General features: G+C 43.9%; 1 non-coding gene across 1 annotated transcript; it reads left to right on the top strand.

The window, feature by feature from the left end:
* Window positions 1-15,314: 15,314 nt before the first annotated feature.
* On the top strand, window positions 15,315-15,423 carry LOC144714699 (small nucleolar RNA R71). The gene has a single exon (XR_013584438.1). It is a non-coding gene; the product is annotated as a small nucleolar RNA R71 (small nucleolar RNA).
* Window positions 15,424-16,948: the final 1,525 nt, after the last annotated feature.

Raw genomic sequence — 16,948 nt, forward strand, 5'->3', positions numbered from 1 at the left:
TCTCTCTAGTTTATTAATCTTACCTTTTAATTAAAATATAAAATAATTATTCCACTATCTCTTCCTTTGTCATAATACTATAAATCAATTTTGTTATCCCACTTATTTACCATATCTAATATATATATGTGATATATTAATCTTAATAAGAATATAAAATATATTTAATTATAAATATATTAACACTCCTGCTTTAGTTCCCCCTAACACGACATATTATTACTTATTATATGTATCATCTTAAATTCTTCCTTACTCCAATTACTTCTATCTACTTACTAATTATCTTCCACCTTTTAACTATTTTCCTATCATCACTTTACCACTTCTATTTCTCTACAATAAAATTAATTTATATTATACTGACCTTCCTATCTTATTTCCCTAACCCTAATTCAAACATTATATCAAACTCTAAAGGGCAGTCCTTGTGGAGACGACCTCACTTGCTATATATATATATATATATATATATATTTGAGTGATGCAGGACAGCTAGGGTGAACAAGGGCGACTGAGGAGGAATGGGACAACGACGGAAGGAGGGTGCTGACGGGTTTGGTAGGATGGATAAAACAGACCACATAAATCCACACGATCGAATTCGGAGCTTAAAACCGATGAAATGCTGGTGGTGCAGCCCCGTTCCTCATCGAGGGTGGGAGTACTGTCTTCAACCACCGCGACGATGCCGAAGCACCAAATCCAATACACGAATTCACGTCACGAGGAAAACTCACGAAGGAGAGAGATTTTGGGAATTCCAAATCAAATCAAATCTGTTGGCAGTGGAGAATTCTCACAGAATACTGGACGAAGAGCACGGCGACACCAAAGAGTTCAGGCGTACCTCGGCACTATAGCTGTCCTGCATCAGATTGGTATCAGAGCGAAGGATCCTTATCCGATGGCTCCCGGTCTCGTCTCATCCAGGATGGAGCGTCTTGAACGCCAAGTTTCTACACTCATTGCCGAAGCGCTGGCGAGAGATGATCGCTTTGACCGCATAGAGAAAATGCTCGGGCTTGTCATCACACGACTAGACCAAGCATGTCTTGTCCACAACCAAGCCATCAACACCTCTCCTGTTATGGAGAAGACCACCTTAGCACCAGAAGAAGAAGAGGATAAGCGGGATGTATCTGAAGGGGTTCTCGAAGTGCTGTCAGAGAAGGACGTCTTCACCAACGCCACCACTGAAATCACCAAGGTTACCAAGGTAGCAACACATGCCCCTATGATTGCTATGGATTAATCTCCCCAAAACCGTTCTATAGAGATGGTTTGTAGGGCAATAAAGGAGTTATCTAGACATGAGCCCACGATCGGAAGTGGTGTGTCATGTCGCGAGATGGACCAAGAAGGTCTTAAAGAGCCACACACAATTGGGCCCTCTTCAGCCCAATCGATGGTATTTGAGCCCAAGGCCGATCTCAGAGAACTGTTGGTCCCAATAAGGCCTGATGGCCGTTGGGGTTCAGCGGCCCAGGGAGGCCCAGTTGGAGGGGACAGTCCACAGGATGCCAGCTGCACCATCCCCCGCGCCAGCCTCACCACTTGCGCTGCAGTGATCTCGTCACCAATCATCGTCGGGTCAGAGAGGTTGCCCTGTGCTTCCCTCGCACCGAACATGGCGACACTAGTTGCGAGCATCGCTGATTTATCTGCAACAGAGGAGCCTCCCATAGCCATTGCTCAATCAGTCAACGTGGCCGCCCCATCCATAGCTGCACAGACCTGTTTGTCGGTTGATGTCAAGCCAACTACCGCCCCGCCGGCAGACAACTCGTCTTCTTCCACAAAGCCCTGGGAGACCATTGAACTATTGGAGAATTATTCAGCCTAGACTGAGATCAACATGCCATCAGCTGCCAACATCAATCCAGCTAACTACCAGAGCAAATAAACTCTACCCACTATCAACCATATCAGAAAGGTGCAAGGTATCCCAATGATAGTATGTACAACTACAACTATGCATACAACGACAACAACTACGAATATGATGAGAAAGGCCACACCTACGACAACGGACTTCCAACATCTGACGCACAATCTGCAAGAAGCCCCATCACAGATTACAAGGTATCATAATGCCATTCGAACATCTTATGGTTCATATAAGGAACGATGCAGGGAGCTACACCATGAAGACAATGACCAAGAACAATGGGAACGACGACGCAATTTCAAAAGGCACTGGTCAAGCGGCGCGGGTTACTAACCTGCACCCATGCCTTCTTCAAAGTTAGTTGATCGAGCTAACTCACTTAACTCGCTAGAGTCGAGTTCTTCTAAGGACAGGGGAATTGGTGGAGTTCGCACAACATGCGAATCCACGTTTGTGGCTGTTGGAGTAGCAACTGTCGTCACCCTCTTTCCCCACTTTTCCCACTTTCTTCTTCCACTCAATGGATCTATAAGATCCCAGAACTTCATTGTTTTCAACGGCGATTTTAATTTGAAGAAAATATCACTTTGATAAATCTCATCCATCAGTTTCTCCTAAGCCGCCGCCGCTGCCGCCGCCGCCGCTGAGGGGAGGCCCTCCTGCTGTCGTCGTCATCGCTCTCTCTCTCATCACTCTCTCTCTTTTCCTGTTCTCTCTCTATTTTCCCATTCTCTCTCTCATCGCTCTCTCTCTTTTCCCGTTCTCTCTCTCATCGCTCTCTCTCTTTTCCCGTTCTCTCTCTCATCGCTCTCTCTCTTTCCCCATTCTCTCTCTTCTTCCCTACGATACTCTCTCGTTCGCCTTCTCTCTACTTTATTTCTCTATCTCTATCGGGCTCTCTCTTAATCGCCGTTTCTCTTCTTTATCTATTGGCTGTCTCTTTTCCTCTCTCCATCACTCTTTTTCTCTATCGGACCCCTTCTCTTATTTGTCCCTCTCTCTCCAGTTATTTCTCTCAATCATCTCTCTTTCTAGTTCTCTTTAGATTTCTCTCTCTCTCGGCGAGCATCCTCTCTAACTTTATCTCTCTATCGCACCCCCTTTCTCTCTCTCTCCACCTGCTCCCTCTCCTTCTGTTGCCTAATTCTTCTCTCGACCACACGCCTATCATTCACGCTCTCCTTCTCTATTCTCTCTCATTCTATTTCCCCTATTTTCTCTCACTCTATCATCTCTATTTTCTCCCGTTGTCTCCCACATCCTCGCTCATTTTAACTAGATCTCTCTGTCTCTGTCCGTTATTGATCCCTCTCTTATTAAAGCCTTCTTTCTTCCTCTCACAATCGCACTACTCTTCCTCTGACTCTCTCTCTCTCTCTCTCTCTCTCTCTCTCTCTCTCTCTCTCTCTCTCTCTTTCTCTCCTTTTTAAACCCCTCTCTCTCTCTCCAGGCCATGTCTGCGATCCGTCCTGCATCAAATTGATATCAGAGCCTAACCTGTGTCAGCCCTGTCGTTTACACCATCGTAGAAGTCGTCATTGCAATAGTCCCATTGCATGCATCTGCGTTCAGGCAAACGAGTCTCTGCTCCAATGACAAACCAACCCCAAGATGGTCGTGATGTGTCCGTCCCCATCCATGAGTTGTCCTCGTCCGTCCCACCAACCTCCTCTCGAGGGGACATTGATCGTGTGTTAGACGCTATCCAGAATTGTTTTCGTAATGTGAATACACAAATTACCAACATGGACAACCTTCTAACCAGTTCGATCGATGCAGTTAGTGAACGGACTTACCAACTCGAGAATAGAGGTCTGGACCGACATCGCCGTGATCGCGAAGACCATTACCCACCTGATCCTAGATCTCGAGATCGTGATAGGAATCATCGTGACCTTGATGATCCTATAAGACCCGAGGATAGATCCGAAAGCCGAAATCAGAATCGTCCCGAATGAGACAGTCTGATTCCTCCGGAGATTCGCACTCCGGTCCGTGATAGGAATCGTCGAGACGATTACTATCCGCCTGAGCCTAGGACCCCAGGCCAGGATAGGAATCGTCCTCCATGGAACGATCCCTATCCACATGTGGATAGAGCCCCGGTACATGATGGAAATCGTCCACCACGGGACGATTACCATCCACCGGAGGAGAGGATCCCAGAGCGTGATAGGAATCATCCCCCTCGGAATGATCCTTATCCGCCTGATGATAGACATTGTGGATGGAACGGGAATCGTCCGAACAGGAACGATCCTTTTCCACCCGAGGATGTGGTTCCCCCTCGCGATCACCGTCGTGCGGATCACGACAACCAGTGGCAGCAAATTCAGCGTAGCGTCAAAGTCGATGTTCCATACTACGAGGGATCTAGGGACCCTAAAGAGTATCTTGATTAGGAATCCAAATTGAATAGTTATTTCAAGTGGTACAATATGCTAGAGTGGCCGAAAGTCCAATACGCCGAGATGAGATTAGGTGGACAAGCAAAAATATTTTGGGAAAATCTTGAATTTTCGATTTATAACCATCGTGAGGCACCCATAGATACTTGGCCCCAAATGAAGCACAAACTGCGTGAGAAATATGCCCACTTGCTTACTTAGATAATCTTCTTGATCAATGGCATAAACTACAACAGGGTAGATGTCCGGTCTCCGAGTACATTACCCAATTTGAGGAATTCTATATGAGATGCCGAGTTGAGGAGAACCCCCGAGTCGTTATTTCTCGATTTAGAACCGGCCTTAACCCTTATTTAGAGACAGAGCTGCTTTTCCGCAAGGCCACCACACTAGAGCAGGCCTATCAGATTGTAGAAGACCTAGAGCTATGTCAAAGTCTATACCATACCCCCGTCTACAATCGTCCTGCTCTTACCGACCGATCTCATTCCGCCAATGCTGCTTATTCCAACCGTGTGGCACAGCGCAATTCCCCGTTAGCCCTCCCGGTACCACCACCAGTTCCCACTCCAACTCGCACTCCCACCGATTACCATCCTCCAACTACGACACCGTCCTCCACTACTTCGAACACCCGTACATCACCTTCCCTCGAGTCCACTGCTAGAGCTCCTCTTCAACCCAATCCGACACATATCGGTCCCTCTGGCTTGACCTGTTTTAAATACCAGGGTCGTGGTCATAGAGCTTCACAATGTCCTTCACGAGCCCTACATATAGGTCAGGAGCCCTCCAATAACATCCCTATCATAGATGATCAGCCTATCAATGAGGAAGAATATAGAGTAGATAGCTACGTCGAAGATGAATTCGTGCACGAGGAAGATTTAGTGGGCTTCATTGGTATCACCGACTGCCCACCAACCCTTCATCGTCGGGATCCTTCTACATCTGTTAGGGGAGTTGTCCGATGTACCCTTACCCAGCCTTCGATCGATATTATATACATATTCTATATATTTGTCCGCTTTGAGGACGTCCATATTCTATACATATTTCAAGATTCGTGACAAGATGTGTAAAACAAACGATTGTAGACATCGACAGTTGTATTAACGCCGTATCCGATGTCATGAAGTCACGCTAGGGATTACCTTTAATCGACCATCCTAACCCGTATTATGTATCCTGGATTGATGTTACCTCGATTCCCGTAAAGAACCAATGCCGTCTTCCTTTGAAGGTTCAGTCTTACAAGGAAGACGTATTGTGCGATGTGCTACCCATGAAGGTGGGCAGCGTTATCGTCGACCGCCCGTGGCTGTATGATAATGATGTACATCTTTTTGGTAGGAGAAACACTTGTTCATTCATCCATCAAGGAAAGAAAATTACGTGGCATCCTTATACCCAAAGTCCACAAAAGCCTTCGCCAAAATATCCATCCTTAGGCTTGTGTATTCTTAGCGGTCACCAATTTCAGAAGGAGCTAGATAGTGAAATGACTATTTGCTTAGCTATGATCCCTGATCACTCCTCCGAGGATTCCACCACCCCACCCCCTGAGGTTTCTCAGCTACTCGAAGAACTTGCAAGTGTCTTCCCTTATGATTTACCTGATGACCTACCCCCGATGCGTGACATTCAGCACGCCATCGATCTCATTCCGGGGTCATCTTTATCGGATGGATCCCACGCTATACAAGGAGCTACGACGTCAAGTCCAAGAACTCTTGGACAAGGGATTCATCCAAGAGAGCCTCAGCCCATGTGCCATACCCGCTCTGCTGGCTCCCAAAAAGGATGGGAGTTGGCGCATGTGCATAGACAGTAGAGCTATAAATAAGATTACCGTCAAGTATAGGTTTCCTATTCTCTGCATCGACGACATGTTTGATATGATGGCAGGTTCAAAAATTTTCTCCAAAATTGATCTTAAGAGCGGTTATCACCATGTTCGTATCCGTCCAGGAGATGAGTGGAAAACTGCCTTTAAGATCAAGGACGGATTATATGAGTGGAAAGTCATACCCTTTGGTTTATCGAACGCACCTAGCACCTTTCAGCGATTGATGAATCATATACTTAGACCATTCATAGGGAGATTTGTCGTCGTATATTTTGACGATACTCTTCTTTACGATATTCTTCTTCCAGCGATTGATCATCTCCGTCACTTATGTCTAGTTTGTGAAGTGTTGAAGGCCAAACAATTATACGCTCACCTAAAAAAATGTTCCTTTCTTGTTAGTCAAGTCTCATTCTTAGGTTTTATCTTATCTGACCAAGGCGTATCCATTGACCCGGCCAAAGTTACCGCTATAATCCAATGGCCGATTCCCAAAAGTGTACATGATGTTCGTAGCTTCCACAGATTAGCGACCTTTTATAGACGATTCATTTCCAAGTTAAGTACCATCATGGCCCCGATAACAGAATGTCTTAAAGGGAATCATTTTGAGTGGACTACCATGGCCTAGAAATCCTTTGACGATATTAAGATAAGAATGACTCGAGCCCCCATCCTCCGACTACCTGATTTAGATAAAGTATTTGAGGTCGCTTGTGATGCGTCGGGATTAGGGATTGGTGGAGTATTGAGTCAGGAGAATCACCCCATTGCATTCTTCGGTGAGAAGTTAAATGATGCTAAGCTAAAGTACTCCACCTATGATAAGGAATTCTATGCCATTATTCAATCTTTACGTCATTGGCGTCATTACTTATTGTCTAAGGAGTTTGTTCTCTATTCTGACCATGAAGCTTTAAAATATCTCCACTCCCAACAGAAACTTAACCCCAGACACGTTAGATGGGTCGAGTATATCCAATCCTATACCTTCGTGCTCAAACATAAGAGAGGTGTCGAAAATATGGTCGCCGATGCCTTGAGTAGACGAGTCCACTTACTGAATGTTATGAAAGTCGAGGTTATTGGATTTGATCAGATGAAGGACCTATATCCTGATTGCCCGGATTTTGCTCCCATTCTACAGACTTTAGGCAATTACCCGAATCCTGAAAACCAAGATTATATCTTAGAAAATGGAATTTTATTTTATGATCATCGCCTATGCATCCCACAGTCCTCTCTTAAGGATTTTCTTGTGTGGGAGACGCATGCCGGAGGCCTTAGTGGTCATTTTGGGAGAGATAAACCATCGCTATGGTCGACCATAGGTTCTTTTGGCCATCCCTCAAGCAAGACGTAGCCATTATAGTTTCCTAATGTCGTGTGCGCGCTCTCGCCAAGCAGGTCAAACAGAACACCAGCCTATATACCCCTCTATCGGTTCCTCAAAACCTTGGGAGGATGTGAGCATCGACTTTGTGTTAGGGCTTCCGAGGACGAACAAACGCCATGATTCCATCATGGTGGTTGTGGATCGTTTTTCGAAAATGGCCCATTTCATTCCTTGCTTTAAAACTTCTGATGCCTCTCACGTCGCTCAACTGTATTTCAATGAAGTTGTCCATCTCCATGGACCTCCAAAAAGCATAGTATCGGACAGAGATGTCCGATTCACTAGCTACTTTTGGAAGAGAGAGAGAGAGGGATTTAAAAGGGAGAGAAAGAGAGAGAGAGAGAGAGTCAGAGGAAGAGTAGTGCGATTGTGAGAGGAAGAAAGAAGGCTTTAATAAGAGAGGGATCAATAACGGACAGAGACAGAGAGATCTAGTTAAAACGAGCGTGGATGTGGGAGACAACGGGAGAAAATAGAGATGATAGAGTGAGAGAAAATAGGGGAAATAGAATGAGAGAGAATAGAGAAGGAGAGCGTGAATGATAGGCGTGTGGTCGAGAGAAGAATTAGGCAACAAAAGGAGAGGGAGCAGGTGGAGAGAGAGAGAAAGGGGTGATGAGCTCAATTTTAGGGTGTTTTTTACTGGTTATTTATCAGTTGAATTCGTGTGAGGATTGAGCTTATGCAACGAAATTTATAACCTCACAGCCTTTGGCAAGCAAGGGTCGATCCACAGGAAGCAAAGAAAACAGCGGAAAATTCTTTTCTACTAAATCAGTCTATTCAGTTCTCTAATTCCAAGTGTTAATCTGTGTAGAAATTTTCTTCAGAATAAGTTGCAGAGAATTCCTTAAAAGTATGGATTCAGCTAATTCTTCAGTCAAATTATCTTCAGTTAAGTTTTACGGAGATATCTTGGCAAACTCAATTGAGCAGAACCGTCAGCAGAGAAATTTTCTTTGTTGACGGTTCGCTTATGCCCTGTGAGGCAATTGAGCAAACACCCTGCGGGTGTTTGTGCACGCGCGAACGCCTGCGCGCGGGTGAGCCTGCTCGCGGCGCTGCTGCGCGCGGGCGAGCTGGCGCTGCTGCTGCCGCGGCGCTGCGCCAGCGGCGAGCCTGCTCGCGGTGCTGATTCGCGCGGGCAAGCTTGCTCGCTGCTTGGATTGCTGGCAACCTAGGCTGAGGCCTGGGTTGCTAGCAGTTGGAAGTTCTGTAGGGAAGGAGTTCACGATCGGATGCGAGAACAATGAAATTTTTGCTAGACAGAATGGAAAACGATTCAATCAACTATGGGATTCGAAATCAAACGTAACCAAAGGAACAACAGAAATTGGAAATGCTGAAGACACAGCTTGTGATCTTCAGCCCAACCCTGATTGTCTTAGAAGGGAGAAGAAGATTGTACCAAAACCGAAACGCTCACGCCTCCTTGTGTCACTCCTTCCGGGCAAGGCGACGATCGTCGTGCTCCCTCTACTCCTCGGCTTGCTTCTCTCCCAGCTCCAATGCTCATCAGCCTTGGAGGGTCTGCAGAAATCCTTTCTCTCCAAGCCCTAGCTTCCTTGAGAGAAATTCTGGACAACCTAAAATCAACTCTCAAGAGAGTATTTATAGGTTTCTCTTAAGTCATGCCCAGGGGCATTTTTGTAATTTCTGCTTCTTTGAATTTTTGCCCGCTCCTCTTGATCCTCGTCTCTTTCCTTGATCTTCTTAACCTGTCTCTGAATGTTTACTAACCATAAATTGTTAAATATATTCCACTTGATTCAAAGGATCAAGTGGGGTTAGTGATTTTATAAAATGATGCATATGCATGATATTAGCATGAATTAACATTATAATTTTGATGAATGAAAACTAAAAATTTTAATTATTTGATGACATATTTGAGAGTCATCAAACACCCCCCAACTTAGATCATTACTAGTCCCTTAGTAATGAAATGCAGGTGAGAATAAAGGATTATCTCAAGTTGACCCTCGACTTCCGATAGCTTTGATTCATGCTCTTTTCAAGGAGTATTTTCAGCAATTGAACTTTACCAGCATAGGAGAAATTTAGGATCTATCTCAGCCTTCTACCTCAACTAAGTGCACTTGATCTACGGAGTACATATAGTAAGTACATAGTATATGGAGTAAGGTCGAGTTAACACCCCAAGCGCACTACTGAACAAGGCGTGGAGAGCGGTGCTAATGGTAGCTCAATACTATGGCTATAGTAGCATCGGCTCAAACACATGGGAGACAGCTTTTCCACCTTTATTTTCTTTGGCATTTGCTGCTTGTTGGTCATTTTTTATGACAATCAACTTTAGTAACTATGATGCAAGCTTTTGCTTGTTTTTGCGCAATGCAGCTTTCACTTTATAATTTGGTGGCGCTTATCCACTACCCATGTGCCGTCCTTAGTAGACCGGCAGCTTATTCCCCCGACGAAGTTTTGTATCATTCTTGGTTCAGGGAGCTTCACTCACATCATAATAATATTGCCAATGAGCTAGCACTAACCCTACTCTCCACTAAAGCTAAAAATTTCGTGCATGTAAGTGCTAACTCAACCCGAAGTCGGTGGTGAGGTGAGAGAAATATAATGGTAAGAGATGTGGATAAAATAGTACGTATCATAGTGCACCTAGCTAGGCTTACTTCACCTAGGATTTCCTAGCTGGCCACTCTTGCACCTCTACCCTTTTGAAAAGAATCGAATTATCATGCATATCATTGGACAAGCATCTCCTAGGATCATCAAATATCCATGGTTTGTGAATGCAAAACGAAAAATTTTAATGGATGATGCATGCAACTGTACTCCCCCAATAAAAAGGCATGTTCCTACATGACAAATCATAATTACGAGAAAGGAGAAAGAGAGATCAAACCATGGAAGGAAAGGCGGCGATCAGCATTCGTGTTGTCCAGTGACGGTGTACCTAGCTTGGATAGGAGTAGCTGCACACGAAGACAGAAACAAAAATGAAGAAAACAAAAACAAAACACAGCAAAATAACAAAACAGAGAAAATAGGAAATGGAAGCAAAAACTAGTCAGATCATGAGCTCTCGTGCGGTGGCTTTTCTAAAGTAATATTCATGGGGCTATTAAGATCTTCTTCTTCTAAGTAGGGTTTGAGCCGTTGCCCATTCACAGTGAATTGTCTTTGAGATGTAGGATCAAAAATGGTAACCGCTCCATTCTCAAAAACCTGCTGAACAAGGAAGGGGCCATCCCATCGCGTTTTCAATTTTCCTGGAAAGAGTTTTAATCTAGAGTTGTAAAGCCATACTTTTTGATTCTCTACAAAAATTCGTCTCTTCAAGCTCTTATCATGAAACATCTTCATCTTGGCTTTATAAATCTTCGAATTCTCATAAGCCTCATTTCTTAACTCTTCCAACTCATTCAATTGAAGAAGTCTATGCTTGCCGGCTCTATCCAAATCTAGGTTGAGTTTCCTAATAGCCCATAGGGCCTTGTGTTCTAACTCAAGTGGTAGGTGACAAGCCTTCCCAAAGATAAGTCGAAAGGGAGACATGCCGAGAGGAGTTTTGTAAGCGGTCCTATAGGCCCATAATGCCTTGTCTAGCTTCCTAGACCAATCTTTCCCATCTGGACGCACTATTTTCCTCAAAATTTTCTTAACCTCCCGATTGCACAATTCAACTTGGCCATTGGCTTGAGGGTGATAAGGAGTAGTGACTCGATGATGGACACCAAACTTCTTGAGGAGGTTCCTAAAGTTGTAGTTTGTAAAGTGGGAACCTCCATCACTAATGATAGCTCGTGGGCATCCATATCTATAAAAGATGTTTTTCTCAATAAAATTAGTCACTACCTTACTGTCATTGGTTTTGCAGGGAATGGCTTCTACCCATTTGGAGACATAATCGACAGCCATCAAAATATATTCATAACCATTAGAACTAGGGAAGGGTCCCATAAAATCGATTCCCCATAAATCAAATATTTCTACTTCTAGGATGGGTTGTAGGGGCATTCTATCTTTCCTATTTATGTTGACGGATGCTTGGCATGCTAAACAAGTATTATAAAATTTCTGGGCGTCATGAAATAATGTAGGCCAAAAGAAACCCAATTCAACAACTTTATGAGCTGTTACCTTGGCCGAGTAGTGTCCCCCTCCGGGTTTGGAATGGCAGAATTCCAAAATGCTTCTTTGCTCGCTCTCGGGGACACACTGCCTCAAAATTTGATCTTGGCCTTGATGGAATAGCTCCGGATCTTCCCAAAAGTAAAATCGTGCATCCTTAAGCAGCTTCTTCCTCTCATGAGACGTCCATCCTGTGGGAATTTTTCCTGAAACCAAAAAATTGACAATGTGCGCGTACCAAGGAAGTGATGTTCCTTGTGCGGTTAGGAGATATTCATCAGGAAATGCATCATTTATAATCTCAGGTTGGGTGCTCATGATTCGAGAGAGATGATCTGCTACTACATTTTCACACCCTTTCTTATCTTTGATCTCTAAATCAAATTCCTGCAATAAAAGCACCCATCTAATCAACCTAGGTTTGGCCTCCTTCTTCGTTAACAAGTATCTAATAGCTGCATGGTCAGAAAAAACAGTAATTTTACTACCTAACAAGTAAGATCTAAACTTTTCTAAAGCAAAAATAATGGCTAGCAGTTCCTTCTCGGTAGTAGTATAATTTAGCTGCGCGTCCACTAAGGTTCTGCTGGCGTAGTAGATAACCACGGGTTTCTTGTCGATTCGCTGACCTAACACTGCACCTACTGCAAAATCAGAAGCATCACACATTAGTTCAAAAGGAAGGGTCCAATCGGGCCCTTGCAAGATAGGCGCATTAACTAAGGCTTCCTTCAATTTATAAAATGCATCTTTAGCTTCTAGTGTTAGTTCAAACTCATTGTTCTTAGACGATAAAAGATTTGTAAGAGGTTTGGAAATTTTAGCAAAGTCAAGAATGAAACGTCTATAGAAACCCGCGTGGCCGAGGAAACCCCTAAGGGTTTTTAGGTTGGTTGGAGGTGGAAGGCCCTGGATGATTTCGATCTTGGCCTTGTCCACTTCCAATCCACGGTTGCTGACCATGTGTCCCAGCACTACTCCCTCCTGCACCATGAAATGGGATTTTTCCCAGCTTAGGACAAGGTTGGACTCAATGCACCTCTTCAATACTTTGGTGAGGCTTAGTAAGCAGTTTTCAAAGGTAGATCCAAAAACTAAAAAATCATCCATAAAGATTTCTAGACATTCTCCTACTAAATCAGAAAAGAGGGCATTCATACATCGCTGAAATGTGGCGGGGGCATTGCATAGCCCGAAGGGCATACGCCTAAAGGCATATGTCCCTACGGGACTCGTAAATGTTGTCTTCTCTTGATCATCAGGATGGATGTTTACTTGGTTGTACCCTGAATAACCATCAAGAAAACAAAAATATTGTTGCCCCGACAACTTTTCTAATATTTGATCCATAAAGGGTAGAGGGTAGTGGTCTTTCTTGGTTGCCTTGTTTAGCTTCCTATAATCAATACATACTCTCCATCCAGTGGTCATTCTCTTCTGCACCTCTTCCCCTTTTTCATTCACTTCTACTGTAATTCCAGATTTCTTTGGTACCATGTGTACGGGACTCACCCATTTACTGTCAGATATGGCATAAATAATTCCTGCATTCAACCACTTTATAATTTCTTTCTCAAGAACTTCTCTCATGTAAGGGTTGAGTCTCCTTTGATGCTCTCTACAAGGTCTTGCTTCCTCTTCTAAAAATATCCTATGTTCACAGATCGAAGATGGAATTCCCCTAATATCATCAAATGTCCAACCTATGGCATTTTTATGCTCCCTAAGTACATCGAGCAAGTCACTTTCTTGTTCAGGAGTGAGTGATGAGGAAATGATTACCGGTAAGATTTTCTTCTCATCTAGATATGCATATTTGAGGGATGAGGGTAAGGGTTTCAATTCTGGTCCTACCTTTACCGAAGGGGAGTCTATGATTTCTTCCTCTAGCTCTCTGCCCTCTACTTGTGACAAGTATTCCTTAATCACATCCTCTCCGTCGCCCCCTGCACACAATTTTAACTCCTCATTGCTTCCTAAGGGACATTTCATCATTTTTGATATATCAAGTTGAACTCTCTCCTTTCCAATTTTAAACTCCACCGTCCCCTTTTCCCAATCCATTATCATTTTTGCCGTAACTAGAATGGTCTTCCTAAGATAATAGGAGCTAAGCTAATGTTTCCCGATATTTTCACATCAGTCACTATAAAATCTACGGGTATTTCACAATTCTCTACAGTGATCATGACATCGGTTAACCTTCCCTCGGGTTGCCTAACAGTTCCATCAGCTAGGAGTAAATCCATATGTATTTCCTCTAATTCTCCAAACCCACACTCCTTATATAATGCCGTTGGGATGATGCTTATGCTTGCTCCCGTATCTAATAAAACTTTAGAGAATGTGTTTCCTCCAATGTCACATGTGATAAAAGGGGCTCCGGGGTCTCTCATTTTGATAGGGATGGCATTAAGGATGCTAGAGGCGTTTTCAGATAATTTAACTACTTCCCTAGGCTTCCTAATGGTGCAAGAATCCTTAAGGTATTTCTTTAGGGAGGGTGCACACCTAAGCATGTCCTCTATAGTAACAGTCATGGTGGCTCTTTTAAAGTTCTCAAGTAATCTATTTTCATAATCAAGAGTCGGTTTTTTCCTATTTAAAGCTGAAGGGTAAGGAACATGTTGCCCACTCGTAGAAGGTAGAGGTTCCTCCACGTAGGGAGAATCCTCTCCTTCTTCCTCTCTTGATTCATTCCCCTTCTTAGAATTCTCTATAGAATTCTGATAAGGATCCTGAAGTTCCTTTCCATTTCTCAATTTTGAGATTGCTAGAACTTCAGGATCTTCTCCATTCGTATCATCATGAATGGAGTGTTGCACATGATGTAGGTTGCATGGATTTATTACCGGTTTCGTGGGAAGTTTATATGATGTGCAATGGGGTTCTAGAGTTATACCTTGGTGTTCAGGTGGTGCAGGTCTGAAGCTCTCCAATAGCTTCCTCATCTGTTCTTGGGACTCCAACATCTGCTTCGTTTGGAACTCCATCATGACTTGCATGCGCATCTCCATCTCCGCTCTCAACTTCTGATTTTGCTTCTCGATCATATCTGAAATAACCGGGGTTAGTGTAGAGAAATCAGGTTGAGTTTGAGAGGGAGCCTGATACTGCTGTTGGTGTCTTGATTGAAACTGCTGCTTCTGCTGAAATTGGTGTTGAAAAGGAGCTTTGTTCCCTTGGGTGAAGCTCTCTCCGTTTTGGAAATTTGGCCTCTTTTGACCTGCCCACGGTTGTTGCGGCTGGTTGAAGGCCTTCACCTCTTCTTCCATGGCTTGGCAGGCCCCATCTTCATGTTCCCTACTGAAGCAGAGAGAGCAGATCTTAGCTTTAATGATAGGAGAGTTACCTAAAAAGACATTCTTCAAGGTGGAGGTGAGCTCCTCCAATTTCTGGTTAGTCTCCCTTAGGCCCGCTTGTAGCTCTCCCTCCTTGGCGTTAACCTGCAGAACTCCTGCTCTTTTTGGCTGTAGGTTTCTCCCATTCTGATTGGCTCCAATCTCCTGCAAGTCAGTTTCTGAAACTCTCTCCAAAATATCAAAAACCTCATCCTCGTATGCGGTGTAAAATGTTCCACCCGTAGCGAGATTTACTTTGTTTTTCATAAAATCAGAGAGAGATTCATAAAATATTTGGGCTAGTTGACATTGCTCAATGCCATGGTGAGGACATTTCCTCAACAAATCATTGAATCTCTCCCATGACTCACTAAAGGCTTCTCCGTCATGAGGATGGAAATTGTGAATTTCTCTTCTATAAAAATTTGTTTTGGAGAGAGGGTAAAATTTCTGCAGAAATTTTCCTTGCATCTCTTCCCAAGAATTAAAAGTGATTCCTAGATTACGATACCATGCAAACGCTTTATCTTTAAGAGTTAGAGGAAAATATTTTATTTTTAACATCTCCGTAGATATTCCAGGAACATTTTGAGAAGAGCATCTAATATGAAAATCATCAAGGAATTCTAACGGATTCTGTGCAGGTAATCCGTTAAATTCAGGTAGAGAATTGATCAATGCATTATCATATCGAAACAAGATACCTTCACCGATGTTCAGATTTACATCAGTTTGTCGTAAGCTTCCGGATGGTGTAGACCTATCCAACATAGTTCTTCTCCTCTCATTCTGCTGATGTATCTCTTCAGCCATATTTCTCTTCTGAATTTCTGGTTCTGTGACTGTAGAATCCGGGGTGGCGTCTCTACTAATTTTTTCTGCAGACTTCTCACCAGCTCCTGAGCGTGTTACTACCATAAATCTTCAGCAAAATGTTAGCAGACGATGAGCTGAGGATTTTAAAGTCCTTCAGCTTAAGAGGATAATAAAGAATGACTGTAGATTCAGAAAAACAAAAATTCCTACTGTAATACCGTGCTCCCCGACAACGGCGCCAGTTGATGAGCTCAATTTTAGGGTGTTTTTTACTGGTTATTTATCAGTTGAATTCGTGTGAGGATTGAGCTTATGCAACGAAATTTATAACCTCACAGCCTTTGGCAAGCAAGGGTCGATCCACAGGAAGCAAAGAAAACAGCGGAAAATTCTTTTCTACTAAATCAGTCTATTCAGTTCTCTAATTCCAAGTGTTAATCTGTGTAGAAATTTTCTTCAGAATAAGTTGCAGAGAATTCCTTAAAAGTATGGATTCAGCTAATTCTTCAGTCAAATTATCTTCAGTTAAGTTTTACGGAGATATCTTGGCAAACTCAATTGAGCAGAACCGTCAGCGGAGAAATTTTCTTAGTTGACGGTTCGCTTATGCCCTGTGAGGCAATTGAGCAAACACCCTGCGGGTGTTTGTGCACGCGCGAACGCCGCGCTGGTGAGCCTGCTGCTCACGGCGCTGCGCGTGCTGGCGAAGCGCGCGCGCGCGCTGCTGCGCTGCGGGAGAGCCGCTGCCAGCTTCGCGCGCTTGCTACGCTGCTGCCGGCGCTGAGCCTGCTCGCGCTGCTGAGCGTGCGGGCAAGCTTGCTCGCTGCTTGGATTGCTGGCAACCTAGGCTGAGGCCTGGGTTGCTAGCAGTTGGAAGTTCTGTAGGGAAGGAGTTCACGATCGGATGCGAGAACAATGAAATTTTTGCTAGACAGAATGGAAAACGATTCAATCAACTATGGGATTCGAAATCAAACGTAACCAAAGGAACAACAGAAATTGGAAATGCTGAAGACACAGCTTGTGATCTTCAGCCCAACCCTGATTGTCTTAGAAGGGAGAAGAAGATTGTACCAAAACCGAAACGCTCACGCCTCCTTGTGTCACTCCTTCCGGGCAAGGCGACGATCGTCG

Source organism: Wolffia australiana, chromosome 17 (assembly GCF_029677425.1).
Source record: "Wolffia australiana isolate 7733 chromosome 17, ASM2967742v1".
In the NCBI taxonomy this organism is placed as follows: domain Eukaryota; kingdom Viridiplantae; phylum Streptophyta; class Magnoliopsida; order Alismatales; family Araceae; genus Wolffia; species Wolffia australiana.